Source organism: Dromaius novaehollandiae, chromosome 17 (genome assembly GCF_036370855.1).
Source record: "Dromaius novaehollandiae isolate bDroNov1 chromosome 17, bDroNov1.hap1, whole genome shotgun sequence".
In the NCBI taxonomy this organism is placed as follows: Eukaryota; Metazoa; Chordata; class Aves; order Casuariiformes; family Dromaiidae; genus Dromaius; species Dromaius novaehollandiae.
This window is the reverse complement of record NC_088114.1, coordinates 3,666,222-3,676,516: the sequence shown is the minus strand read 5'-3', so window position 1 is coordinate 3,676,516 and position 10,295 is coordinate 3,666,222.

Sequence of the window (10,295 nt, the reverse complement as noted above, 5' to 3'; positions counted from 1 at the left end):
CTATTTACGGGCTACGTTGGAGTGTGCACCAAGCTAGCGACTCATGTCTGCCTTTGAGGGGGTAAAATAAAAATATAACAAGCAGAAGGGATCTAAAAATATTTTTTTTATAGCACTAGCTGGAAAGAGGCTTGTAGCACACAGCGTTAGGCAATGTTAAATGAGCCGCAGCGGGACGTGGCTCGGGCGGCATTGCTCCGCGTGCTGCGGCGGGCACGGGGAGAGCCAGGGCCCTCTCGGGACGGCCTCGGTGCTCGGCGAGAGGAGGGAGCAATGATTTAAGCACATTAGAAAATTGTTTGTTTTTTAGGAAATATGCCAGAACATCAGAAAATCTTTGTAAAATAGAGCGGGTTGGAGAGCTGGTCTCTGTCCCCAGCGCGGGAGCAGGGAGCTCTGCAGAAAGGCCGGCGCTTCTGGCCATCGCTAGGGAAGAAAGGTCAGAAACTACCTTGGAAAAAACAGTTAACACTCATCTCTATGGAAGATGGGTGTTCAAAACCCACGTGGGGGGATATTACTGCTAAAAATAATATTATTCTGTGTTCCGGGGGTCATTGCTCCCCCAAAGGCAATGCGCACAAATGTGGAATACGTTGCTTTTCCTTACCGCCGGCGAGCTGCGAGGGGCGGCGAGGCGGAGGGCTGGCGGGCGCGGGGCTGCGGCGGGCGCCGGGGCTGCGCGATTGTGAGCTCAGGCCTCGGAAGCGGGGAAAGTTCAGAAAACGTCACAGCAACCCCGTGCAAACGTCCCCCGCGCTGCCCCGCGCCGCTGCTCCGCCGAGCCCTCCCAAAGCGCGGAGGCTGGCAGCAACGCGGCGCTGCTCCGTCTGCCGCGGCCTGGGCGGCTTCGCCCTTCGCCGGAGGCAGCGAAACGCGGCTGCAGCTCTCAGCGCCCGCGGCTAGAGGCTGCTGCTCCCGTTCCCGGCTGCCATCAGCGCTGCGGCTGTGAACGCAGCTCGCACCGAGTCCCGTGTCCTCCTCCGCATGTCACCGCATGTTCTCACACCCGAGTTTCCTCAGGTCTCAGTTTGTACGGCCCCACGGGAAGCCCAGTTTTTTCTCAGCTCTTTGCAGAACTTCACAGCAGGGCAATTTAGGTACTTTTTTTCAACCTTACCTGTTAACTTAATAAAGAGCAATTTGAAAACTACAACCGGCTGCAAAGAGGAGCCCGCTGGCAGGGGGTCCTCACCCCGCCGGGGGAGAAGGGTGCTGCCAGCCCGGCGCCCGGCTGCTGCAGCCTCGGCACGAAGGTGCCCCCCGCTCTAGCGTCCCCAGCCCTGGGGGCCACCCGGGTGAGCCCATCCCTTGCTTTATCCCTGTGCTATCGAGGGCCCCGAAAGCTGGGGGAAGTCCAGGGTGAACCAAAAGTGGCTTTGTCAGGCCAGAAGGTAACGTTCACCCAGTGCACGGAGAGCATCGGGCCGTGTTTCGGCTCTCGGCGCAGATGCTGGTCTCGCGGGAGACCTCTGGCCCGGCGGGTGGAGGAGTCGGTGGGAGGGCAGTGGTGGGCAGCCCTGCTCCGAGGAGCCGTGGCAGGACGGAGGAGAGGGGCCCTGCACGGGGCCACCCCGCTGCCACGCGCCGTTGTCCCGTCCCCGAGCCAGCCCGGCCCTGTCCCCCACCCCCAGCCCCACCGGCCGCCCCACGGACACCAACCTCGCCGGGCCGAGCGGAGAGCGGTGCCGGCTGGGTGCACGGTCTGTGTACAGGCTCGGCCGGAGTCGTCATAGCAACTCTGCCAAACTCTGGGGCTGCCGGCTCTGCCGGAAGGACCGCGGGAGCCAGGCCCGAGCACTGGCTTCGGGGCGGCCGGGCTGGCGAGCAGAGCCTGCCTCTAACCCGCTCCCTGAGAGTTAAACCTTGGCTCCCGCCCGGCTTTCACGGCTCGAGGCATCTGCACGGATAAGGCAGGTATAAAATGCTAATGATGCCGTCCGTCAGCCTTAGGGACAGAGGGAGATGGATTCACCCGCAAACACCCCCAAGCTGCATTGGTGTTGTCTGATTTTGTCCCTCCACTTTGGTCTGTGCAACAGCCACTTTTCGGGTAGCCCGTCCCGGAGCTGTAGTAAACCTCACCCCGTCCTGGTCCGGTGCCACGACCGGCTTCTACAGCCTCGTTGCATGACAACGCGAGGTGCGTACACACACAGCTACCCAGCCCCTCCGCCGCACACGCAGTGTTCCCCGCAGGGAGGGAAGGAGTCACGCGGGAGAGCGGGGAGGTGCGTGGGGCAGCGCTGATGAAAGGCATCAGAGATGGCTGATGAGGAAGGTTGTGCGAGACCGGGAGGAACAGAACTGCTGCAGCTGGTGCAGAAAGCTGGTCTGTCCTGCTGGCTGTTTGCCTGCCATAGGATTGAAGACTGCCTGAATGCTTGTGTCTTAGCATAAAAAACTGCCTCATTTGACTTATTCCAAGCCTCTGTGTGTGTCTAGTCTATTATTTCAGTTCCCATTGCATGTGTGAGTGTTGCAGAGCGGGAGGAGACAACACAGCTCTCTGGGAAGTAAGACGTTGGAGTGAAATGAGCTGGAGGGAGGGAAGAGATGCTCCATGTCAAATGTCCAGGCTGGTGTGGAAATGACGGAGGGAGACCTGTACTGCGGAAAAATGCAGCTACTGAGGCTTCTGGTGTTGGAGCAGATCACGCGGGAAGACAGTACCTACCTGTGAGCAGGTTCCAGCATCTTCTCGCAGGCTTCAGGGGAACACAGTGTGGACAGGCGGTTCTGCGTTTCCCTGAATCCAGGAGTTCACTGCATTACAACGAAGTGAAAGAATAATGCAGGAGGACCTTCTCTCTTCCAAGCAGGAAAACTAGACAGGATGCTATGAAAGGCGACCAAGTTACAAGACAAAATATTTCCTGCTATTAAAAATGAAATGAAATGAAGATGTTGAGGAACAATTTATTCACATTAGTTCATAAAACACTTTCTGGTTTTGGGCAGAGTCTAAGAATGACTGAAAATGATAGTTCCTGTTTTACAGTGCCAATTGCATGGGGCTGGAGAGCAGGATAGGGGTTTTTGGAGGAAATGAGAGAAACTCATAAGGGAGAAGAAAGAGTGCTTCTTGCATCCCCCCAAATTAGTCTTAAATTATAACGAGAACTAGCCCCTTCTGCAAAAATATAAATTATTTTGAATATTTCAGTCCCTGTGTTTTATGGCAGTTCACTGAGAATTTGTCAATTAAAATAATTTACTAGCTCAGACAATCTGTTTCAGTTATTTATTTTTAAAAAGCACAGACTGCCTGAGGATTTTGAACTGCACATCCAGACTACATATCACTTAAGCACAGCTTTTGCTAACCAGAAGATACGTATACACATGAAATGATTCAAGAAATGGCTCTGTCATATTAAGATGGAGAAAGCTCTTAGGCATTGTATTTTGGAAATTATAGTGATTCAACTTCTCCAAGCCTAGACCATGTACCTGAGATGAACTTCAGTCCTGCGTGCAGCAGGTCCGGGATCACATTGAACGGACACAGCTGCAGTAACCATTAACTCCCTCTGTAATGGCAGCGAAAGAGTAGGAGCGACTGAAAGCTGCCTCGCAGCTGCCTCTGTGAAAACCGTCATGTTTGGATGTGATGGAGAGCAAGACTTGACGGTGTCTCAGTTTGTGTGGTGCTGATTTTAAACAGTTTCTGTTCCCAGTCACTGAGCGTTTGCTGTTTCACTTCCACGGTCCCAGAGAGCCGGGCTATTAGCACCAGCTGGCCCCCACAGACCCTCCCGGCCCTACCAAGGAAGCTCTGCGGAGTGATTTATTTGGGAAGAGGTTGTGCACAATTCCCATTGACAGTTTTCTTATTCTAAGTTCATCCTAGAGGAAGGACAAGGAGAAAGCAAGGCCTGTACCACCCTCATTCACTGCGATGGGAGTTTTCAACATCAGGAGTACCCTGGGGTGACAAATATCTATTTGATGCCTTAATATGCAATTTATTCAGTAAAGGGAAGAGACAGAGTATTAGGCTTTTCAGTACTTATATCTGATTACTTAATTCTTTTGTCACTCATTATTATCACTCTATCCCTTGTTGCGCTCCCAGGATACAGAGCGGTAAACATAAGCGTACTCTTCTCACATAAAGGGTGACATTTGACCAGCTTGAAAAGAAGCTGGTAATATTTGCAGCTTTATCAGAAGGCTCTTTGGACTCACTGAGCAGAAATTCTACTTAAAAATGTTATTCCCTTATGAGAGAAGTAACCTTGTTACTAACCGAAAAATGTGGAGAATTTTTATAAAGCGTTTCAGCTATCTCGAATAGAGAATTCAGGCTAAGTGTGAGGTCTAAATCAGAATTGACCCAGAAATACCCCAATCAAATTCTCTTCCTCCCACAAGAGCAGTCGTTCCACGGCACAGCATTGAAGCGGTCATTAAGAGCATGGCTAAAATCCAGGTTATGATGGGCTAGGAAGAGAACTTGACAGAGTAAAGTATTTCCTTGATGCAGTCCTGCCTTATTCTGGCCTTCCCAGCCAGAATTTGGCCCCAAATCTCCCTTCTTGGCTTTTCTCAGTTCTTTTGGCTGATTCCTCTTGTTCTTCTCCCAGACACATGTCACTGCTACGGGAGTACCAGCAAAGCTTCCTCCCCTGGGCAATGACAGGGGCCTCAGTGCTTTGGCTGCTCGTACGGCTCTTGCTTTGGTTCTCTGGTATTTGATTAAACTTCACATTTACTAAGACTGAAAGAAAGCTGTTAAACTGGTCAGTTTAAATCATGTTTTAGCTTCTCCCATAACACTGTCAATACAACTTGTTGTGATGGAGTTTTACAGCTCCGCTTTCTCTCTGCCTCTGAATACGAGCTCCAGTTTTGACGGTAGCTTCTGTACGCACCCAAGTGCACATCAAGCAACGGGAGGATGCGTGGAGAAACATGCCTCGAAATATGCCATTTGTGGAGCAAAGTTCCTTGACAAATGATGTGTCTTAATTTTTTGTTGGTTTAAGGAGTAAGACGTTTTTAAATGAAATAAACCCAAAGGACCTCAGTGTTCTGCAACACTTGGAACCAGCCATTTTCACAGTGAAAGGAGACAGCTGCTCGGAGCTGACTTTGCTCTTGCAGAGCTTGGGGAATCACCAAAATGAAATGCCCAAACCAACCGAAAGCTGTCAGAGTTAATAACTTAAGTTTATTCTGGGAACTTTGCAGAATAAATAGAGAAAAACATTTAGAGAAACATATGTTGGAATTCTTTAAAGGTGAAGAATGTGACAACAACATACTGTGGAAGTAGGATGCTAAGATGTGTGTTTTATTGCTGCTACATTCAAAATAAAAGCCAGAGGAAGAGGTGGGAGGGTCTTGGACTTCAACCAAGTGTGTGTCAGGTTTCGAGTGGAATGAAGACAGAGTGGGTGCAGCATTGACGGAACTTCCCCACAGATCTGTTTCCAAGAACTACTATTAGCAGAATTTAGGTGGGATTGAGGCGAAGGGTTAGAGTTACAAACGTCACGGGTTGACTTTCGCTTAAGAGATGGCTATGGGGAAAAGTATTTCTTTAGATCTCTCCCATTCTTTTTGCCATATTAGCTCTCTGAGGATAAAAAAAAGCTGCTTTTAAATCAAAATAATCTAAAATAAGAACTCTAGGTTGTTTGAAACATTCAAACACATATTCATTCAAAGGGAAGTGTTTACTAGAGGGTCTTTCAAGCCATAGCTCACCAGATACCCTCTCCCCATTAATTTCTTTTGCAGCAGGTTTACAGCTACTTGTCTTTATTTAAATAGCTCCAATAACACTATTCAAATGTAGGATTCTGGTGTTAATCAGCAAAGTTACCCAAAGCTGTGGAATTATTCCCTGCACAACTGTAGACTGCTTTGTAGGACCCTTGATATTGTTTTAAAACATGATCCCAGTATGAAGTGGGGACAGATAAATTTGGCCATACTTTGAGCGTTATGCAATATCTGCTTCAAGTCCTTAACTGAGGAATAAATGCAGGCTATAAGATGAGACCAGCAGTACCAATTTCCAGCTGAAATATGTGCTAAGTATTTTATTTTATCATGGCTTATTGCCGTTTGATGTTAGAATAAGGACTTAACTTATCCACGAATACATTTTATCCTTTCTAGTTTGTACTATGCTGGAAAGAATATTTTGAGGATGGGGAAAAGCAGCTAAGGAAACAGACTAAATTATCACAAGAGAGAAGAATGAATGGAATCTGCATTCAGAAATACTCTGGAAGGCACTGGAAAGGAGTTCACGCCTGATTATACATGTATTATTGTAAGTACATGCACTTAAACAGAATTTAAACTTAAAAGAACAAGCAGTCACATTTTTGCTGTGATCTTTAACTTGATTTATTAATTCAGTTTCTTTGATACGTTTTCTGGCAGTGAATAGTTGATGATTTGGGGATTAATTAAAGCTGAACGTAAAGCAGAGATTTCATATTTGTGATTCACTGTACAAAGGCCTGAGAAGAGCTCTGGCAGCGAAAGCCAGCCATTAAAAAGCTGGAAGATTAGACTTTACCTAAAGATACCTAAAAAAATGTTCTTAAAATATTCAAATTCAGAGGAAAGGCACCATTCTTCACAAATTCTTCAGATGAAGGAGAAAGAGCTAGTGCAATGCATTTGGCCTAGGTACACAGCTAAGACAACGTGTAGCATGAAGGCACTGGTTCCTTTCTGTACATTTTAACTAACTTTTTTTTGGAACATTGTGTTTAACACACCTACTTCAAGGAAGCCATGAGCCCTCTTTTAAGAAGCTTCTCTCACTGCTTGAATCTTCACAACAGTATTTTTGACTCCAGAAAATGATGAACTGGAATCAGAGTCTCGTCCACACCAGCACTAAATCTCAGGCCTGGGGAAGGGCAGGGGGACATACCCAGCCAGTGCAGCTGCCCTGACCTTGTTTGCCAGGGCAGATGGGGAGGCATCCTTGAAACGAATGTGAAAACTGCACAGGACTGGGTGAATAAACTGTTGACTCAATAACCTATTTGGTTTATTTAGCAGGCTGTGAAGAAAGGTATGCAGAAGGAACGGAGAATGTCCTGAGATAAACCAGGCTCCAGAAAACAATGCGGGAGGCTGGAGACAATGGCCGAGATACCTGCTCTTAGGAATTTGCTCCACGCTCCAGCTGAGCTGCAGAACCTGTTTTTAATGCAGAGCAAGAAAAGTGAGGCAAGGAGAAGCTGGGAATGCTGGCTACAGAGAGACTCCCTTTTAAAATTCTCCGTCTCTAAATGCTTTATAGCTGCTAAAAGAATTTGCTTTTCTTTAATTGTCCAGTAAGGTCTTCGATTGTCCACTGGGTGCAACAAGCTACAGCCTACCAGATATTTAGGGGTGCATCTTAATCAGATAGAAAAAACGAAACCTCACATTATATTTTTTCAATGTATCTTTTCATTATGAGGGAATTTTAACCCTGAGGTATTTTTATCCTGAGATAAACATTTGATGAACATGTACAATGATTTCTGAGTCTCTTCCTCCAGGAAATCTCATTAAGGAATACACTTCAGGTGTTACCAAAAAAAAAGTGCAAAAAGCTTGAAAACTCAAAGATTAGTTCACATTTAAAGAAAAAGAATGATGCTGAGAACATGGATATGCAAATTTTAGTCTCTCAGGACCACAGACTGTGATAGAAATTATGTGATTTTTCTTTTATGAGTGTTAACTCAGAAGTTTTAGTCCTTTCAAAATTGACAGATGTCATTAAAATCGCCAGTTTCCTTTCTTAGCAAATAAAGTTATATACACTATAATAAACAAATTCTCTAGTACTACTAAAAAAAAAATCACTGGTATGTCACTTTGCTTTGTTTTTTTACACAAAGATGTGATTGAAATAATGAGACTATACAAACAGCTGCAAAATCCCAGGAGAAGGAAAGAGATTACAGGTAATTCTGAAATCTTTTGTAATGGCAACAAGATTAAATACTTTTAGAACTAGCTGTAGAGACAGCCATGTTACACTCACATTATTTGTTAAATGAAGTTCTCTCATATTACTCATTTAAAGAATACACAGGTCTCTTGAATAAATACTATTAATAATTAGCACATTTTAGTTTAAAGATTTGTAAATAAATCTTTTGGGGTTATAATTATACACAGCCCCAATACATGTAAGAATTGTTCCTTGTTGAGAGATGTAGAAAAGGAATATTAAAGCTTTGAATAAAGTTCTGACGATCCCTAAGTAAGATTTTGTTCACTGCCTTTAAAGGAGACCTCCGAAGCTACCCTAGCCCTTAATGGGGAACGCACACAATTTCCGGCTTTTGTACGTGTGCCTTCCGTGAGGCCTCGGGCTGGGAAAACATTGGACCACAGTCCTAACAAATGTTTAATGAGGCTGTAAAATTACGGCCCGGGGCAAATATCCAAGAATGGTATTAAGAGCTTTCTTAAGTTCCTTTTGAAGTTTATAGCCCATGAGTTAAATGAATAGTTTTAAGGGTTATTTACAATTTATGATGTACTCTATAAGTACGTCTTCTTGAATGTTAGTAGTCCTATAAACGCTGAAGAAGTGCACACAACTGGCCTGTGTGTTGTGTTACTGGCACTGTGTTAGCCTAGCAGGCCCAGCGGGGATGCACTCGACAGCATATACACGCTCACGGGAGACGGAGTGGAGCCAGTCCTTTTAGCAGTGGAAGGGTGACATGAGGTCCTGTGTTCTCAGTCTAGCTGGCCATGTTCTTGGACAGCTAGCTCATGCAATGGACTGTGGTCCCCTAAGCTTTTGCTCCCCAAATGTAATCAATGCTCACCCTCAAAGACAGTAAATTCTCCCCAAATCCCCAAACTTCTTTTTAATATCTTTCCCCCTTTCTCCAGCCCAGAAGCAATGAGTTGAAACTCTGCAGTATAACCACTGGTCTTTCAGCACAGACTGAGCTCTGTTTTTCCGAGATAAAAGCCATCCTGTTGTACTTTTCTCATGGCAAAGAGGCCACGCCAAGCATGTAAAAATGAAAACACACAACTTAAAGTTACGTTAGGAAGCCACAGAGAGAAGAAACATTTGCTCAGTCTGAGCAGTGATTTTACTTAAAGGAAATAAGGGAACATCTACAGAACCACCTGCTTTTAAACTGACCGTTTCTATCAACAGGAGACACTGGAGTGTTTGCTATGACCACATGCTAGCGCTTCAGCGTACAAAATACCTGTAAGGCTACACTCATGCAACCGACGGCAGCAGTCCCTGTGCTTTCTAGACCAGCTTCTGTTAACCTCACCAAACATCTCGTGACCCACCCAGCATGATGGCAACCACAAGTCTGGGTTCACCTAGGTGTGCAGGAGGATGCTACCACTCCAACCTCCCGTGAGAGCATGTCAGGAAGGGACAAGACGTAGGTGCATGCTTGAACGGAGTCTGTACGGGTTTTTCTCTGCTCATTAAATCACACTCTGAGCTGAGAGCACTGTGTGGGGGCTAAGTTTCTGCAACCCAGCAGAAAGTCATGGCCCTTGACCATCCCCAGGCTGCAGGTCGCAGGTTTGGGAATTCATGTCAGGGTTAGAAAAACTCTGAATGGGGCACAGCGGTGAGGGGCAGAGTGGGCAGTACTGGAGCACTAGAAAAGCAGAGCCTGTGGGTTTGAGGAGAGGACGAGGCACTCCTCTGCGGCAGATGCTTCTCCCTTCCCTCACCCAGGAGGGGCAGACGTGTCGTCCCGACACCAGCTGCCAGAAAGTGCTTTCCAGCCATTAACTGGAGCACCGAGCGCTCAGTGCCCTGCTAACCCTGAAGAGCACAGCCCCAGGCTTTGGGGCACTCTGCGCAACATGTTTTGGGGGCTCAAATTTTGTACTGTGGCTTTCTCACCTCCCTTCCCAAGCATCCTTGCAGGGCAGCCTGTGTTTGATCTCTAATATACCATCTGTAAGAGATTTCCAGGGCTTAGTGAATTGTCTAAATGTTTTTTTGCAAAGTGGTACATAGCTTGGGAGAGCAAAACCTGTTGAGAACAAACATTTGTGTCGATGTAGAGGAAGGCAAGGAGTGGTTCTGTTATAAACTTAGCTAAGACAACAGAACAACTGCAAAGGTAGAGGGGTTATTTTCACACAGGAAGGAAAAATATTTAGTTGGTAGGGAGTACGTTGATCTTGTGCTGAACTGGAATGTTTTAACACATATCCAGAGCAGAGTTAAAGCCATGATGTGAGATGTGATTTTTCTGCTGAAACTTAAAAACCTGCAGGGCTCCTGTAACCTAAAATCTTATTATGGACAAAAGCTA